The sequence below is a fragment of the Panthera onca genome, chromosome D3 (assembly GCF_046562875.1).
Source record: "Panthera onca isolate mPanOnc1 chromosome D3, mPanOnc1 haplotype 2, whole genome shotgun sequence".
NCBI lineage: Eukaryota > Metazoa > Chordata > Mammalia > Carnivora > Felidae > Panthera > Panthera onca.
In genome coordinates this window covers 34926942-34943529 of record NC_138350.1, presented here as the reverse complement: position 1 = coordinate 34943529, position 16588 = coordinate 34926942, and the positions used below count along the sequence as shown (strand labels likewise).

Here is a 16588-nt window from a genome sequence, read left to right as displayed (position 1 = left end):
GATTGGAACCCGAGATTCTCCTTGGCCATCAGAGGCCAGCTTCCAGTCTCCGTAAACTTTCCCATTCCCGCAAATACGCTCATCTCTGATCTCATCTCCTGGACTCTCCATCACACTGGCTTCCTCACCACTCCTGAAACTTGGGGCCATGCCGCCTCCTGCAATCCTGCCTTCTCTTCCTGTTGCCTTAGATGGAAAACTCCTCCACATCCTTCAAAGCTTTTGCTCAACCAGGAGGCTGGCTTGTCTCCCTCTGCTTTCCCCTAGCAGGGATACTTCTTCTTTCTTTCTTTTTTTTTTAAATCTTTATTTATTTTGAAAGAGAGACAGAGTGTGAGCAAGGGAGGAGCTGAGGGGAGGGAGACACAGAATCCGAAGCAGGCTTTAGGCCCTGAGCTGTCAGCACAGATGCGGGGCTCGAACTCACGAGCCATGAGATCATGACCTGAGCCGAAGTCGGCCGCCCAACCGACTGAGCCACTCAGGCGCCCCTCTAGCAGATACTTCTAAAATGAACAAAAATCCAGAGGAAAGAAATGGATGAGCAGAGAGAGGATACTGATGCTCTTGGCTCATGTGCTACGCTGTGACTTTATTCGTATAATCTTCACAACCCTGTTATTTAATGTGTTAGTATTTGTAAAGTGTCTACAACAGTATCTGGCTTATCCTGCATGCAAAATACTTGCTTGTTAAAGCAAAGAAACACGTAAATGGCAAAGAGGTAAGTACCGCTGTTATCCTCATTTACTTTAAGTTTATTTACTTACTTTGAGAGAGAGAGAGCATGCGTGGGGTAGGAGCAGAGAAAGAGCTTCCAAGTAGGCTCCGAGCTGTCAGTGCAGAGCCCAAAACAGGGCTCGAACTCACGGACTGTGTGATCGTGACCTGAGCCACGATCAAGAGTCACTTAACTGACTGAGCCACCCGGGTGCCCCGGGTATGATGGCACCGACAGGGTTAGTACATTGTCCAAAGGTACAAGCCAATGAGAAGCAGGTGCCCTACTGCAGCCCAGTCCTATAACTTAAGAAAATGGGGGAAAAGAAAGAAAATAAAAAAGTGAGATACTGAGAAAGTAAGAGAGCAAAAGCTTTTCAGATTCAAATCAACCCCATAGTCTTGTTATCTGTGGTTCCGAACAGAGACTTCATACATGGAGGGAAAGGGTCTCCTCTGTGGCTTCCTAGTAAAGAAAGAATGTTTTGGTGGGTTCGAGCCCCACGTCGGGCTCTGCGCTGACAGCTCGGAGCCTGGAGCCTGCTTCAGGTCTGTGTCTCCCTCTCTCTCTGCGCCTCCCCTGCTTGTGTTCTGTCTCTCTCTGTCTCTCAAACATGAATAAATGTTGAAAAAATTAAAAAAAAATTTGTTTTATTTTATCGTATTGGTTTCTTTTTAATTTTGGGTTTTTTGAGAGAATATTTTTAAATAATGCTAAAAAATAAATGCGAGATTATATATTTTCAAGTTACATTATATAATAGCCAGAAAAGCCACTTACGTTAGAATTTAAGGAAAAAGGCAGAAAGTTCAGTTAATATAGTGTAATAATGACGACGCTTGACCAAAAATGCAGGAATCACATGAACAGAGAAAAAGTCGAAGGGACTACATTTAACAATAGCATTTCTTTCAGCAACTCTTTTAATTTGTTATTATCAATTTATTTAAGTAGGCTTCACTCCAATACGGGGCTTGAATTCAAGACCCCGAGATGAAGACCTAAGCTGAGATCAAGAGTCCGTGGCTCAACTGACTGAGCTGCCCTGGGCAACCCCCTATTTTAAATTATGTGAGTAATGCGTACTCAAAAAGTTGCTCTTTGTTGAGTATGGGTTATTTTAACAACAAAAACGTTAACGCTAAGAATTTAATTTTTGAAAAGACAGAACAATAGGGGTGCCTAAGTGTCCAACTTCAGTTCAGGTCATGATCTCGCAGTTTGTGAGTTCGAGCCCCACATCGGGCTCTGTGCTGACAGCTCAGAGCCTGGAGCCCGCTTTGGACTCTGTGTCTTGCTCTCTCTCTGCCCCGCCCCTGCTGGTGCTCTGTCTGTCTCTCTCAAAGATAAACATAAAAAAAATAATAATTAAAAAAAAAAAAAAACCCAGTAAGCCAGTGGGAGGGTAAAGACCTCAGTTTTTGTCTCTGTTCTTGGGCAAAGGGGAGCCTGGACAGCATGTGGAGACCTCATCGCTCCAAGTGTTCCGAATTTAATGGACTGCTGCAGACAAATCTTCTCTAGGTTTCTCAGGAGCATTTTCATTCCCTCATACTTTGCACATCAAAATGGTTCTTCTATACATTTGGGTGAAACATTTCTTATATCGTTTGTCTGTCCACAGCCCTTAGCCTCTACAACTGGTTCTCAACCTTCTCTGAACATCAGGATTACCCAAAGAAACCTGGAAGATATACTGATGCCTGGCCTCTGTCCCAAGACCTTGATATAACTTGACTGGGATGGGGCCAGCCATCAGAGTTCCGGGTGGCTCTAATGATCGGGGATGCATGGGGCTTGGCACCACTTGACAGATTGGATCTATTTTCCCCCCGGAAATGTGGAAATTGGGGAAGAATGTTTCCTTCTTGGAGACTGGAGATGAGAAAGAGAGACAGCCAGCAGCAGGGTGTGGAGTCGGACTCGGGCACGGTGGATGTGTGTGAGTTGACGCCACCCGAGGGAGCCACAGGCAGCAGGCTGGTGAAGAGGAGACAATAATAAAGAGATTGTTGGCAAGAGGCCTTCCCACTCCCCAGGCCAGTGAGCATGCATGAGGCGGTCCCTGGTCTCTTTGAAATGAGGTGTGACGCCTTCAAAGTAGGAAGTTGGAACTTTGCTCCACTGGAAGAAAAGGAGGGAAATGAAAAGGCAGGAAGTAAGAAGCGGAAGATCTCTTGAGAGCGGTTACTCGGCTAATGTCAGTGCTTTATAAGGGAATCCTTGATCTGGAGGTCAGGAACTGAAGGGCTTCTGAGGGTGTGAGTCTCTTCAGAAGTTCAGGTAGAAGTTTCTGGGCATTTGTGCATAAATACATTTTAGAGAGGAGAAGGACTTAAGGTTTATTCTCAAAGGAGTCCACGACCTAATCATTTGAAACAACGACCCTATAGAATGGGACATGTCAATGACATCTATCCTTCCAAACCTAGGAATTTAAATATTTTTAGACGTTTATTCATTTTTGAGAGACAGAGACAGAGCACAAACGGGGGAGAGGCAGAACGAGAGCGAGGCTCTCTGAAGCAGGCTCCTGGTTGCGAGCTGTCAGCACAGAGCCGGTTGTGGGGCTCAAACCCATGAACTGAGAGATCATGACCTGAATCGAAGTCAGAAGCTCAATCAACTGAGCCACCCAGGTGCCCCAGAATTTAAGTATTTTAAAACAAATACTGATTACACTGATCCTACAGAGATGGAGACAGAGCAGTAAGTTCCATGCGAAGTTTAAATGATGCATGTACTCTATGTGGACCTGTGTGTGATTATTGGAACTTAGGCTGGTTTTGAAGTTGAAATGGAAGAACCGTGCCGTGTGTGGGAGGGACAGAAACACTCATACGCTCTGGTAGCAATATAATCTGGTACAGCCATTGTAGAACCTATTCTGCATTATCTCCTAAAATTACAGCCAACAGAATTGCATATAACATGTGCATCAAAGAACGTTCACAGCAGTGTTGTTCTTTATAGTCCCAAATGTAAACAATGGAAGTGACCACAAACAGTGGAATAAATAATTAAGTGGTGGCAGTCCTAAAATGGAATTCCATGTAGCAATGAGAGTGAATGAAATAGAACCACATAGAACAGTGTGTTATAGGAAACTTACAAACAATAACATGAACAAAATGAACAAGATACAAAAGGAAACACACTGACTGGTTCCATGTATATAAAGTTCAAAACAGGTCCACCTAACCTGTGGCATTAGGAGTCAGGAGAGGGGCCGCCTGTAGGTTGTGGGGGCTTGAGCAGGCCTCTGAGGCGCTACTAATGGTCTATTTCTTGGACAGTACTTGGACATATTCACTTTGTGATATTTGTCAAGATGTACACTTAAGGGGGTGTTTGGGTGGCTCAGTTGGTTAAGGGTCCAACTCTTGATTTCGGCTCAGGTCATGATCTCACAGTTTGTGGGTTCAAGCCCCACAGTGGGCGCTGCGCATCCAACTCTTGATTTCGGCTCAGGTCATGATCTCACAGTTTGTGGGTTCAAGCCCCACAATGGGCTCTGTGCCAGCGGCAGGGAGCCTGCTTGGGATTCTCTCTCTCTCTCTCTCTGAAAATAAATAAACTTAAAAAAAAAAGATGTACACTTATGATCTGTGTCCTTTTGTCTCTAAATACCATACTCTAAAATAATATTTCTGCTTGTGTACCTCCAAACACGACCATATGGCATCACATTTAAATGGCAGAGGTCTTATATACACAGTGTATAAAGAATTGCTACAAACATAAAATATAGAAAGTTGGCGAAATAAATCAAAAGGGGCTTCACAATGGAGTCATGAGCAGGCATACAGTTCTTAAACAGTGGCACAGAAGGGGTGTGGGGACTTGTCACCCTTCCGTCGTCTTGGCCAAAAAGACGGCACCCATTTCTTGGACTTAGTGTATTTCTCCAGACCCAGCATACAGCGGGAGCTTCTTGTTGGAATCGGTTCCCTCACCCCCCAAGTCCCATGAGGGCTACAGGTGGGGATCCAGGATGCAGAACACATAGGGCACCCACATCACAGTTGAAGAACCGCGACCTTAGCTGGACCCCAGTGTCAGTAGCTGTTGGCAAACCGCCATTCTTCCCTCTAGAGAAAGAGACGTTTTCTTTATTATGCTGAAATGGAAACGAATCTCTGTGGAGAATTGGTGTTCTCCGTTTTTAATTTAAAAACAAATTAAGATTTTTTTTTTTGTCTAATCAAACTAAATAAAGCCATTTTCCTTACATATTCTTCAACTTTCATTCTGTATGTTTGTAATTCATGGTAGAAAAAGATTACCTCGTTCACACTGTTGTCTCCTATTTCTGGTCTAAATATTCTCTGGTTACTTAATTGTCCTGTGTTTGGATGGTTACAGTTTTTTTTTTTTTTAATGTTTATTTATTTTTGAGAAAGACGGAGACAGAATGCGAGGAGGTTAGGGGCAGAGAGAGAGGCAGACACAGAATCCGAAGCAGGCTCCAGGCTCTGAGCTGTCAGCACAGAGCCCAACGTGGGTCTCGAACTCACGAGCTGTGAGATCATGACCTGAGCCGAAGTCGGACGCTCAACCGACTGAGCCATCCAGGTGCCCCTGGATGGTTACAGTTTTAATCCAGAAGGTATTAGTGATAAAGTTATCAACTTTAATAAGTTTGAGAAAACAGGGCTGCATTTTTGCATTTATAAATGAAAATTATGGGTGCTATCAGTTTTTCTAGCTGATATACAAGAGGATGTGAAATGTTGCCTTAAATTAGTAGTTGACTAAACTTCATTTGGTGAAGAAAATATTTCACTTAGGAGATTTTGTTTATCCTTCATTTGTACAATTGCCGTTTTCCCAGTACAAAAGTATTTCAATTACAAAAAGTATTTCAATTCTGGAAAGCTATAGTTTTCATTATCCCTTGAAATTTGCACCCAGAGTTACATGGCCCTAAATGGCAAAGTCAGTGGGACACAGTAGCTAATTCTTCCCCTTTTCTTCAGGAATTTCTATGTTTGGAAAAGAGGACTCCTTACCTGGTGGCTGAGCTTGTATTTATAAGTAAGTGGGGGGTGGGGGTGCCTAGGTGGCTCATTTGGTTAAGCGTCTGACTCTCGGTTTCAGCTCAGGTCATGATCTCGCAGTTGGTGGGATCGAGCCCCACATCAGGCTCTGTGCTGATAGCATGGAGCCGGCTTGGGTTTCTCTCTCCTCTCTCTCTGTCCCTCTCCCTGCTCGCGCACTCTCTCTGTCTCTCAAAATAAATAAACACTTAAATAAATAAATAAAAAATAAATAAGTGGGAAGTATAAATAAATAGACATTTAAATAAATAAATAAAAATAAATAAGTGGAATATAGCAAGACATGAAAAGTAAATTGCATAGGGATGAGGGGGCTTGTAGAAAGGTTTAGGGGTAATTAAACCTCTCTTTCATCTTTAAAAGGTAGGGAGGTCGGGGTGCCTGAGTGGCTCAGTAGATTGGGCATCCGACTTCGGCTCAGGTCATGATCTTGCGGTCCGTGAGTTCGAACCCTGTGTCGGGCTCTGCGCTGTCAGTTCGAATCTGATGTCTTCATCAGAAGACTCCAATCTGATATCTTCAATGGGAAATAAGTCTTATATATAAATCCACCTTTCAATAGTCTACAAACACTCTTGTTGAACTGTAGAAAAAAAGTGACAAAGATTTTGAATATAATATTGACTTCCCTAATTTTTATTATTTAAAAAAATTTTTTTTATGTTTATTCATTTTTTGATAGAGACAGAGCATGAGTGGGGGAGGGGCAGAGAGAGAAGGAGACACAGAATCTGAAGCAGGCTCCAGGCTCTGAGCTGTCAGCACAGAGCCTGACACAGGGCTCGAACTCACGGACTGCAGGATCATGACCTGAGTCCAAGTCGGATACTCTACTGACTGAGCCACCCAGGCGCCCCCAAGCCCTCTGGGTGATTCTGATGCACATTAAGCTTTGAGAACCTCGGCTGTGTAGTTCCAAAGAAAAGATTATTTTCAAATTAAGAAGACGTTTTCAGATCCAGTTCAAAGCAGGAAAACCAAACAAAACACGGAAGGGAAGAATGCTGGATAAAAGCTTTTCTTCCTAAAATATATGAGAAGATAAATGAAGAGATTGCTGCGGGAGCACAGAGGTTCATTATAACTACTGGATAAAATATGATTTTCCATAATTTGGCTGAGCAATCTGAAAAATTATAGCCAACCTGAAGAAGAAAGGGCTACTTTTTATTTTGAACTTTTCATTTGGTGGTTTCTGTGTCTAAGTTCTTTGAGGAATTACTGGTTGTGAATATGGGAAACCCTCTAATAAAGGGTAAATACAATGAAATATGCTTTCAATATTTTCTTTCCCACCAACACGAAAATGATTGAAAACGACAGAATTCCCAAAGGAAATAATGTCAGTATGTTCTTATGGTGCCTGGTTAGTCAATGGTCGATTTGACATGTGGCAAGGAAGAGTAGTTTGCTCGGAAGCGACAAAATCTGAGAAAAAAGAATTTTTTGTACCTTCAGGAAATGATCCTTGCTAAACTAATATACAGTTTACTGCAATACAGAAAGAAATGCGACTACTTTGCAATTAAAATAGACCTGGGTGACTCTTCCCACAGAGCCTGCCCCCTGCCTTGGTGAACAGACCAGAGGTACACTGTGAACACAGGAGCTCCCAGGGTGCTGTCCGTGCCCCTGGCCGCTGTCTTACGGCAGTGACTGCTGCAAGCACCACAGTGGGACAAGGATGTCCCGAGGGACCTTTTACTGTGGCACTGGATTGCCGCCTTGCCTTTTGGTGTTAAGGTCATGACGGGTCAAAACTCTACCAGGAAAAACACGGCTTCTACCGACAGGAAGTCCTAGAGATACTGGTAAAAGTTAAATTTAAAATAAAACAAAAGGGGAGCCTGGGTGACTCAGTTGACTGTCCGACTCTTGATTTCAGCTCAAGTCATGATCCCAGGGTCATGGGATGGAGCCCCGTGTCAGGTTCCTCATTGAGCATGAAGCCTACTTGGGGTTCTCTCTTTCTCTCTCTCTCTCTCTCTCTCTGCCCTCTCCCCCCACTTGTGCTCTCTCACTCTTTCTCTCAAATAATAAATAAATAAATAAATAAATAAATAAATAAATAACAAAAGAAAGAAGGAGCGGAGGGGACTAGAGAAAAGGTAAGAAATCTCCTTGAATTGAACATGCCCAAACAGGGACTTGAATTAACTATTACATTTTTTATAAACCCTTAATGCTAATATTAAGAGCCATGGTCTCTGTTGGGATTATGAAAGGGTTCCCCCCCCCCCCATAAATTAGCAAAAAATAATATATGCTATTAAATCCACATATTTATTCAAACCTTTGGATAATGGTTAAGCATATGGTTTAGACACTTCAGATTAAGGTACAATCTCACACATTGTTAAGAAAAGAAACAAGAGGTCCAAAATGGAGTCACTTGTGCTGAGCCCCATGCCAGTGAAGCCAGACATAACACCTATCCTAATTACATTTTCAGCCTCTCCCAGGAGTGGAATTTAAACCAATAAGCCTGGAATTACTTGACCAGTACTAGTGAGGTCATCTGCCCGATAGACCTTAAAGGAAGGAGACCTGGCCTGAAACAATCCTTTCCTTTGCTTATGACTTGCTTGTCCCTGCCCCCTCCTACCTCTAAAAGGTTCCATTTTGTTTAACTCCTCAGCTCTCCTTCCTACTTGCGAAGATGGGATGCTGCCGATTCGTGAATCATCGAATAAAGCAAACTACATCCTCACATTTACTCAGTTGAATTTTGTTTTTTAACAACGCCCATAATTTTTCTGTCACCTTTGCTGCGAAAAGAAAGCCTCTGACAAATGGTCACACTTTCCTGAAGTGTGAAGAAAGAGAGGTGTGTGACTATTCCCTGGTGTCCTGAGCTAGCAGACCTGAAGATTTTGCCTCTCCTGTGGAGCCCCGGGACTGAGAACATGACCGAGCCCTGAAATAACACTAGTTGTGCAGCCAGTAAGGGGGTGGGGGGTGGGGGGAGCAAGGGTTCAGAAGACCATCCCCCCTATGCTTTCCTGCTAGACGTGGTACAGCTAACCAGAATCTTCTACCTCATTCTCTGAACTCCTGATGAATTTTCCAGAAGAACAATGAGGTAGAAAAGAAACTACTCTTTACTGAGTGTCTAGCCGGATGCTTTATGCGTGGAGTGCCACGTATGCAAAGCTTCGAGGTAGGATGTATATGGTTCACTTGCACGCACCCATCGTTGCCTCCCTACCCAGACTCCCCTTCCCGTCGAGGACGCTGGGCCATTGGCCCTGGAGCTGGCAGCATTTCCCCAACCCCCACTGGGTCTGGTGAGATCCCTGGCTCAAGCTGGGTTAGTCAGTTCTTTCTCTCAGGGGAGTTCTGGAACACAAGGAGGAGCAAAAGGAGTCGGTTAGCTATGGGAACAGAGCTGCAATGCCATATGTGGTCGTAGTTCAAGCTATGACAGACTAAAGCCAGACGCAGAGAAAACTACAAGTGAGCCAAGACAGATGGCTTGCAGAGAGAAGGGCAGACAAGGAACTCTACTGCTGTGTAGATGGCAGGAACTCTGATTTTCTAGTGCAATGTGGTGTGATGCCATTTCCTTTCTTAGAGACCTGAGGGAGGAGATTGAATCCTCAGTAAAGCTACCTTCTATTTATGTAAGGAGGTTTTGCCTTGTGTTCCTGGTGTAAAAGAATATATGGGCTTAACCCAGTCTGGGAATCTAAGTCTGTATGATATAATTCCCAATCTTCTTCTGGAAAGAAATTAGCATTCTTGATTAAAAAACAAAATTAAGGGCCCCTGGGTGGTTTAGCTGGTTAAGCATCCGACCCTTGATTTAGGCTAAGGTCATGATCTCATGGTCCAGGGGATCAAGCCCTACATCGGCTCTGTGCCGACAGCATGGAGCCTACTTGGGATTCTCTCTCTCCCTCTCTCTCTGTCCCTTCCCTGCTTGTGCACTCTTTCTCTCAAAATAAATAAATAAACATTTAAAAAAATAAAACAATTTCATGATAAACTTTAATGAAGAATGCTTCTGGGAAACCTGTCACCCACCCACTCAGCCAAGTGAGACAAAGGTGATCTTTTTTCTTTAAGTTTAGTTATTTGTTTTGAGAGAGAGAGAGAGGGAGGAGGGGAGAGGCAGACAGAGAAGCCCAAGCAGGCTCTACACTGTCAGAGCAGAGCCTGATTCCGGGCTTGAACTCATGAACCACGAGCTCATGACCAGAACCAAAGACGGTTGCTTAACTGACTGGGCCACCCAGACGCCCCAAGACAAAGGTGATCTTTAATCAAACATCTTTTTCTTTTTTTTTGAATCTTTTAAAATGTTTATTTGTTTTTGGGAATGAGACAGAACGTAAGCAGGGGAAAGGCAGAGAGAGAGGGGGACACAGAATCCAAAGCAGGCTCCAGGCTCTGAGCTGTCAGCACAGAGCCTGATGCGGGGCTCAGACTCACGAACTGTGAGATCATGACCTGAGCCGAAGTCAAATGCTCAACTGACTGAGCCACCCAGGCACCTCAACAAACACCCTTTTCTTATTACATCTGGTCTAATCTTATCTAACCATGCAAGATTGCACTAAATCTTATACTTAAATTGTCTGAAAAGCTTGCTTTAGCAGGAAACAATCAATCATTATTCTGAGGCAGTGGTGGTCAAAATGTGGTCTCACCTGGGAACTTGCTAGAAATTCAAGTTCTCAAGTTCAACCCAGACCTATTGAATAGGAAACTCTTGGGGGTAGGGGCCAGGTGATGCTGACACATGGGAAATTGAAGAACGACTGCCCCGGGGACTCTGAAGCTCATAAAGATGGTTGTTGGATACTTTCAAGAACCACTTCTGGGTTGGGTTGTATGGGAATGGAGAGACTCTAAGCAGAGACTCTAAGCACCTTTCCATATTCTTCTTGGCACACAGTGGCCTCATTCCAATGAATAAATTATCCTAAAGACAAGGGCTTTGAAATTTTACTGGGTGGACCCCGTGAAAAGTCCACCCACTGTTTATACCATAAACTGGGGTGGGGGGGGGGGGGGGCTTCGGGAATATGACCCATAGGAACCCCAAGCTGCTGGTGAGCCCTGGCTTCCCCACTCAGGAGGAGGTTGACAAATAGGCCCTGCTGAGTCTCCCCTTCCAGGGAACATGCCCAAACAAGTCAGCAAAACTCTGCTTTGCTTGCAGTTATTAGCCATGCAGCTCTCCCACTGACACATTTAGTTTGGGGACAATGTCATGTCCCCAAACAGGAGGCCTTAGACTTGACAGATGGCAAGAGCTAGCATCTTTCTTTAGAAGGAGGAGCAGAGAAGAAACCTTAATAATTGGGGGAACACAAAGTTGGAAAAGACAAAAATGGTCGCCTCCTCTCTAGACTATTCCTCACCAGCCCCCTCCCACCTTCATCAGTGGGAAGTTGTTTATTCTTTCCTTTGCGCCCCATGGCAGCACCCATCTTCCCTAACATCCTAATACATCATCCTTGCTTGTATATTGGCTCCTTAATGAGACTCTTTGAGGCCCAAAGCAATGATTAGTCATTTTTGTGTTCTCTGTGTTTGGCAAAATTTATGTGCTAAATGAATGAGCCTTAACTAGGGCTGACTCAGATGTTTGGGTGGGAAATGGAGTCAACCAGCAGATTCTAAGACTCATTCAGTCAAACCTTCCGACTATACAGATTTCTGTTGGACGCATGCTCGTGTTCTCCATCCTACCCCCCCTGCCCCACCCCACACACACATAAACACACATCTTGATGTGATTTCGGGCAGTTAAAATTTCCTCTCAGTTTAAAAATGCTTCAAAAAAATTTAAAAAAAATTAAAAAATTTAAAAAAAAATGCTTCAAGTGGCTGTCAGAGCTAATTGCAACAGTCCATCCAAACAGAATTAGCGTCGAGATAACACCTTTAAAGGAAGGTGGGTACTATGCATGTGTAGGGTCATTTCTGTTCCCATCGCTCAACCAAAGAAAAAATCTCGAGAATTCATACTGCAGTTTTTTCAACCTTGTCAGTTCCTTGGGGCTGCTCAGAAGTGTACCTTTGAGTTCCCAGCGAACAAAGATTTGCTAAGGAAAGGAGGCGTGTCAATAAGATTAGACACTGTTTTCTTAGCTAAGTGCACTGGCACCATTCAGGGACTTGAGGTGCCATTTACATATAAACAGTATAATTGCAGTGATAGCGGGAGCTGGCACAAATTAGGCGGGTGCCGGATATGCTAATTACAATTCTCTACAATCCAAGGAGGCTGTTTGGAAAGAGAATTTAGAATTGGAGAGAATTGAAACCAGTGAGGTTAAGTGACTTCCCAGAAGGTCACACGGCTAATTAATTGGAACTTGTCTGTGTGTTTGGAATGTACAAAAGGTTTGGCGTACAATATCTCATTTAACCCTCCCAACAGCCCTTGGGGGAGTATTTTATCGCTATGATTGTCCTGCTGTTGGCGGACAATGGAAGCTACATAGAGAGAAGTTCAGTCACAATTTTCCCGGATTCGCTCAGCTAGCAAGATCCCCTGTGGTCTGCTGAGATCTCAGCCGAGGTCAGTCTGGTCCCAAAGCGGGACATTTGCAGGTCATTCTTTGCTTACCAGGGGCAGAGCAAGGTTGGGTGTCCTGATTCTTTCAGTAAAAATAACTGTAAGTTCTCTACAATTTGAATTAGCCTTCGGGGCGCCTGGCTGGCTCAGTCACTGGTACATGTGACTCTTAATCTGAGGGTAGTAAGTTCAAGCCCAGCATTGGGTGTTTAGCCTACTGAATAAATGAATAAATAAATAGATAGATAGATAGATAGATAGATAGATAGATAAAGTCTTCTATTTAGTTCCCAACCAAATTCACTCTTATCAAGATTTTTATATTTCATTCCATTCCCAGGCTGTCTAAATAGCAACAAAGCTTTTATTAATATTGTGAATCAGGAGCAAATATTTTTACGATTTTCTTTTCCATGGTCCCCCCCATGGGAGATTTACAGCGTATCTAGCAGCAATCGATGTGGGATATTCTCCGTCCTTACTTTTCCAAAATCAAAAAAGGAAACATTCACGTTTACATGTTTGGAGAGGAGTACTTATACTTTAGTACAGCAAAAGTATTGGATGAATGAATGAATGAATGAATGAATGAATAGATTCATTCCTCCTTTATTCAAGAAATTTCTTAGTGATTAGCAGGGCATCTCTCAGACTTACCCTGAAATGTGTATACAATCTGGTCCCGGCTGTTTGTGCAGGAAAAATATGGAAATGTTGCAATTCATATGCCACAAGCCCTGGTTCAGCATTCCGCTCCTGTGCTGTGTCCTGAAGCCGGCCGAGCCTGCAATGATAGGAAATGAGGATCGTCATGACCTAGAGGACCTCAGACAGCTTGGACAGTGTGCAGGGTGGAGGTCAGGGCTGAACTAGTGGCACCATGAAGGAGATGGGTGGCGGCTGTGCCTGGCATATTGAACTTGTTCAAGGAGCACATACTCTGAATTGATTGGCTTCTGCTTTGGGGAAGCAGAAAGAGAAGAAGACAAACATTCTGGAGCCCAGAACCAATTTAAAGGATCAGGAAAGCGGCACGGACGAGGGGCTTCTCTTCTTGCAAGCATCTGCTCGCTCCTCTGTCTTCTGAAGGTGCCTTCCAAGCAGAGTTTCAGGGACACGCTCCTGGCCATTCTTTTTCATTCATTTTATTTTCCAGTGAAAATCAATGTCCTCCAAAGCAGACAAACAGGGGGATGGGATTGTGGCAACTGTCTCCCTAGTCATTAATGTGGGAAAAATGCTATGGGAGACAAGGAGCTAAAAACATCCAAATCTGTGACCCAAGAAGCTAAGTCAATTCCACACACGCATGGAAAATCATCGAAAACCTCATGCACCCCGAAGATGTGATTTTCACATCTCGGATGCTATTACTAGTATTAAGGGCTCTTGCAAGGCATTTCGTTAAGTCAGGATTGGATCTGACCACATTGTCTCTGTGCTCAAATAAACGTTTGAGACTGAGATATTTACAGGTTTTGAAGGCATGGACCAAATGCATGCTTCTTATTCATCCTATAGCAAGCACATGCAACCCAAGAGCATTCTTGGTGGGCTGGCGCTTGTCCGTTGTTTCTTCCACCGTGTAGCACGACGGGCAACAACTCCAAACCCAGCGGTGTTGTCAAATGGACACTGGAAAATCACAAGTCATTTCCCTCGTGCCTTAATGGGCTGTTTGCCCAAGTCTCAAAGAATCTAATTGCTTCTTCCTTTGCTCCTCTCAAATGACATTCTCACGGGGCCACATTTAAGTTTCTGAAGGGACCTAAAGACAGCCAATTTGGGGGTGGGGGGGCGCCTCGTTGGCTCAGTCAGTTAAGTGTCTGACCTCGGCTCAGGTCATGATCTCGCGGTTCGTGGGTTCAAGCCCCGCGTTGGGCTCTTTGCTGATAGCTCAGAGTCTGGAGCCTGCAGCCTGCTTCGGATTCTGTGTCTCCCTCTCTCTCTGCTCCTTCCCCGCTCCCCCCCCCCTCTCTCTCTCTCTCTCTCTCTCTGTCTCGAAAGTAAATCAACATAAAAGAAGAAAAAGAGCCAATTTTTTTCAGGTTCTTAAGGTCAGCCCTTCCTTAGATCACCATACAGGGATAGGCTGTTTCCCCACCTTTTCAATTTCTAACTTCTACAGAATTCATTTGAGCAGAACTCATCTCTCCTGTATGCACTCCACGCGCTCCCAAAGGCCTCTGATTCCTGCTACATATAAAACTCTCCCTCCACCATCATCTCACTCATGAATGGAAATTCCAGAAATGCTCCTGGCTTTCTAAACCCAGAAAGCAGATGCGATATCGTATCATCGGCCTGACGACCCTTAGTTCTTCCCTTCCAGTTGTCTCTCTAGCAGATCTGTCCTCTGTGCATCTTGTGAAGTCAGCTCCCTGTCACCCCTCGGAAAGGTCCACAGCAGCTCCGATGGATGCCTGACACGCCCGGGTCACCCCACCTGCGGGGAAGGCAGCTGTTTATGCCGCGAGGGAGCTCAAGGCGTGGCGGTGGCTGTGCACTGACAGAGCACTTCTGAGTGCAAAGCCTGCCTCCGCCCCTAAACAGTGTGGTGGCATTTGCTGAAGTACCCCTTTCCCTTGCTGCTCGGTTTCTCCATCTGTAAAACCAAGAGAACACACATACCAAGGGCCCATTGATCCATGCCAGAAGCCTCATTTTCTGCCTCCACCATCAAGCCTTGCCAGACGTAATTACTTCCCTCTGCATGTTTTTTTTTCTTGTATATATATATATATATATATATATATATATATATTTATTTATTTGCAAACTGGAATACCTGTTTATATTTTTCAAGCACATTCTTAGCGGATTTATACAGGAAGCTAAATTACCAACACAAAGCTGGTTGGAGGGCATGCACTCAGAGGTGCTGGTATCTTGAATTCATGATACATTGCTTCAAACCTTCATCCCCCCCCCCCCCTCCCCCCTAGCAATAGCTGATCTTGATTCAGGTCTTGCGGGGGTGCTGAATAATATGATTCTGTCTGTATGTATTAACAGTATTTAATACTCGCCGTACTACTTGTTTTGTTACTGGTTGCAATCCTCCCAACAGCCCTATGAGTTAGGCACCATTATTACCACCATTTTATAAGAAAACAGGGGCATGGAGAGAACGGGTAACTTACCCAAGGATACAAGTTGGCCACGCTGGGGTCTAGCACCAGAGCCCCAGCTCCCAGCTACTGCATCGTGCCTTCTCATAGAAGTAATGCGGCGAGACCTCGCCGCGGATGTTCACCGCGCTTTGAATCACGTACGCCGCCCCAAATGAACTTGGCTGTTTTGATTTTGCTCCTTGATATTTGCACGTTTTCCCCACGCTCGCTTCCCTCAGCTTAGGAGGAGCAGGGAAGGAACTAGGGATTGCGGATCTCCTCTTCGCCTTTGATGTCACGCGTCAACATTTTGTGCGGAAGTGCCAACACCAGGAAGTAATAAGGGTAAATAATAGGATAGAGGTCCTTGGCCATCCGTGCTTCTGCGAACACTATACCACGCAAGTCCTGGTCAAAGCAGCTCCTGATTCAAAAGGAAAGCTTCTGGGGATGCCACAGTCCTTGCTTCCTTGGTCATAGATCCACACCTCTCAAATTTTGCAGAAATACTCACCTGCTCCCAGCTGTTTCTGAATTTACAAATTCTTTAAAGGGTGTGAATCTGCTCTGTAATTCACTTTGAAAAGTTCCAGGCATCTAGGAGGTAGTAAATACTGATGCTTTGATTTTGATTTCTCCATGCTTCATTAACTGAGATTGTAATGAGTTTCTGTTTGAAAAGCTATAAGATAACCATTCTTCTCATCCATTTTCTTGCCCTGGAGGTATATATAGAAGCAGTATAAACGAAAGCTTTGGGCTCCATAATTTTCAGTGAATAAGGCCAAAATGAAATCCAGAAGGTTCTACTTGATAGAATGTTGTCTAAGATTCTAGAATCTTGCAGAATGAATAGATGGGAGGGTATCATCCCTGAAGAGGGATTTAAACAGACGACAATGCTATGTTGTTCTAAGTTACAAGTAGCAATGCCCTTGACCTTGATGATGCATCTGTAGAGCCTTTGAAGAGTGGGAGCAAGGAAAGAAAAAGAAAGGCAACATTTATGATTAAATAAAATCATGATCCGTGCAGAATGTTTCTCAGCATGTGGAATATTCAAGATACCAGACAACAACAAAGATGCTATTTTTGTCTTCTTGAAGAATAAAGACCAGAAGGAAAGCCGTAGTAATGATGGGAGCTCCTGCACTTCTCCAGT

The 16588-nt window shown here is 44.1% G+C and overlaps 1 long non-coding RNA gene across 1 annotated transcript; it reads right to left on the bottom strand.

Annotated features, from left to right (window-relative positions):
* Window positions 1–2052: 2052 nt before the first annotated feature.
* LOC132665773 (uncharacterized) lies at window positions 2053–16588 on the bottom strand. The gene is made up of 3 exons (XR_009604268.3): window positions 15457–16588; window positions 12971–13097; window positions 2053–6364 (listed from the first exon to the last, which is right to left on the bottom strand). It is a non-coding gene; the product is annotated as an uncharacterized LOC132665773 (long non-coding RNA).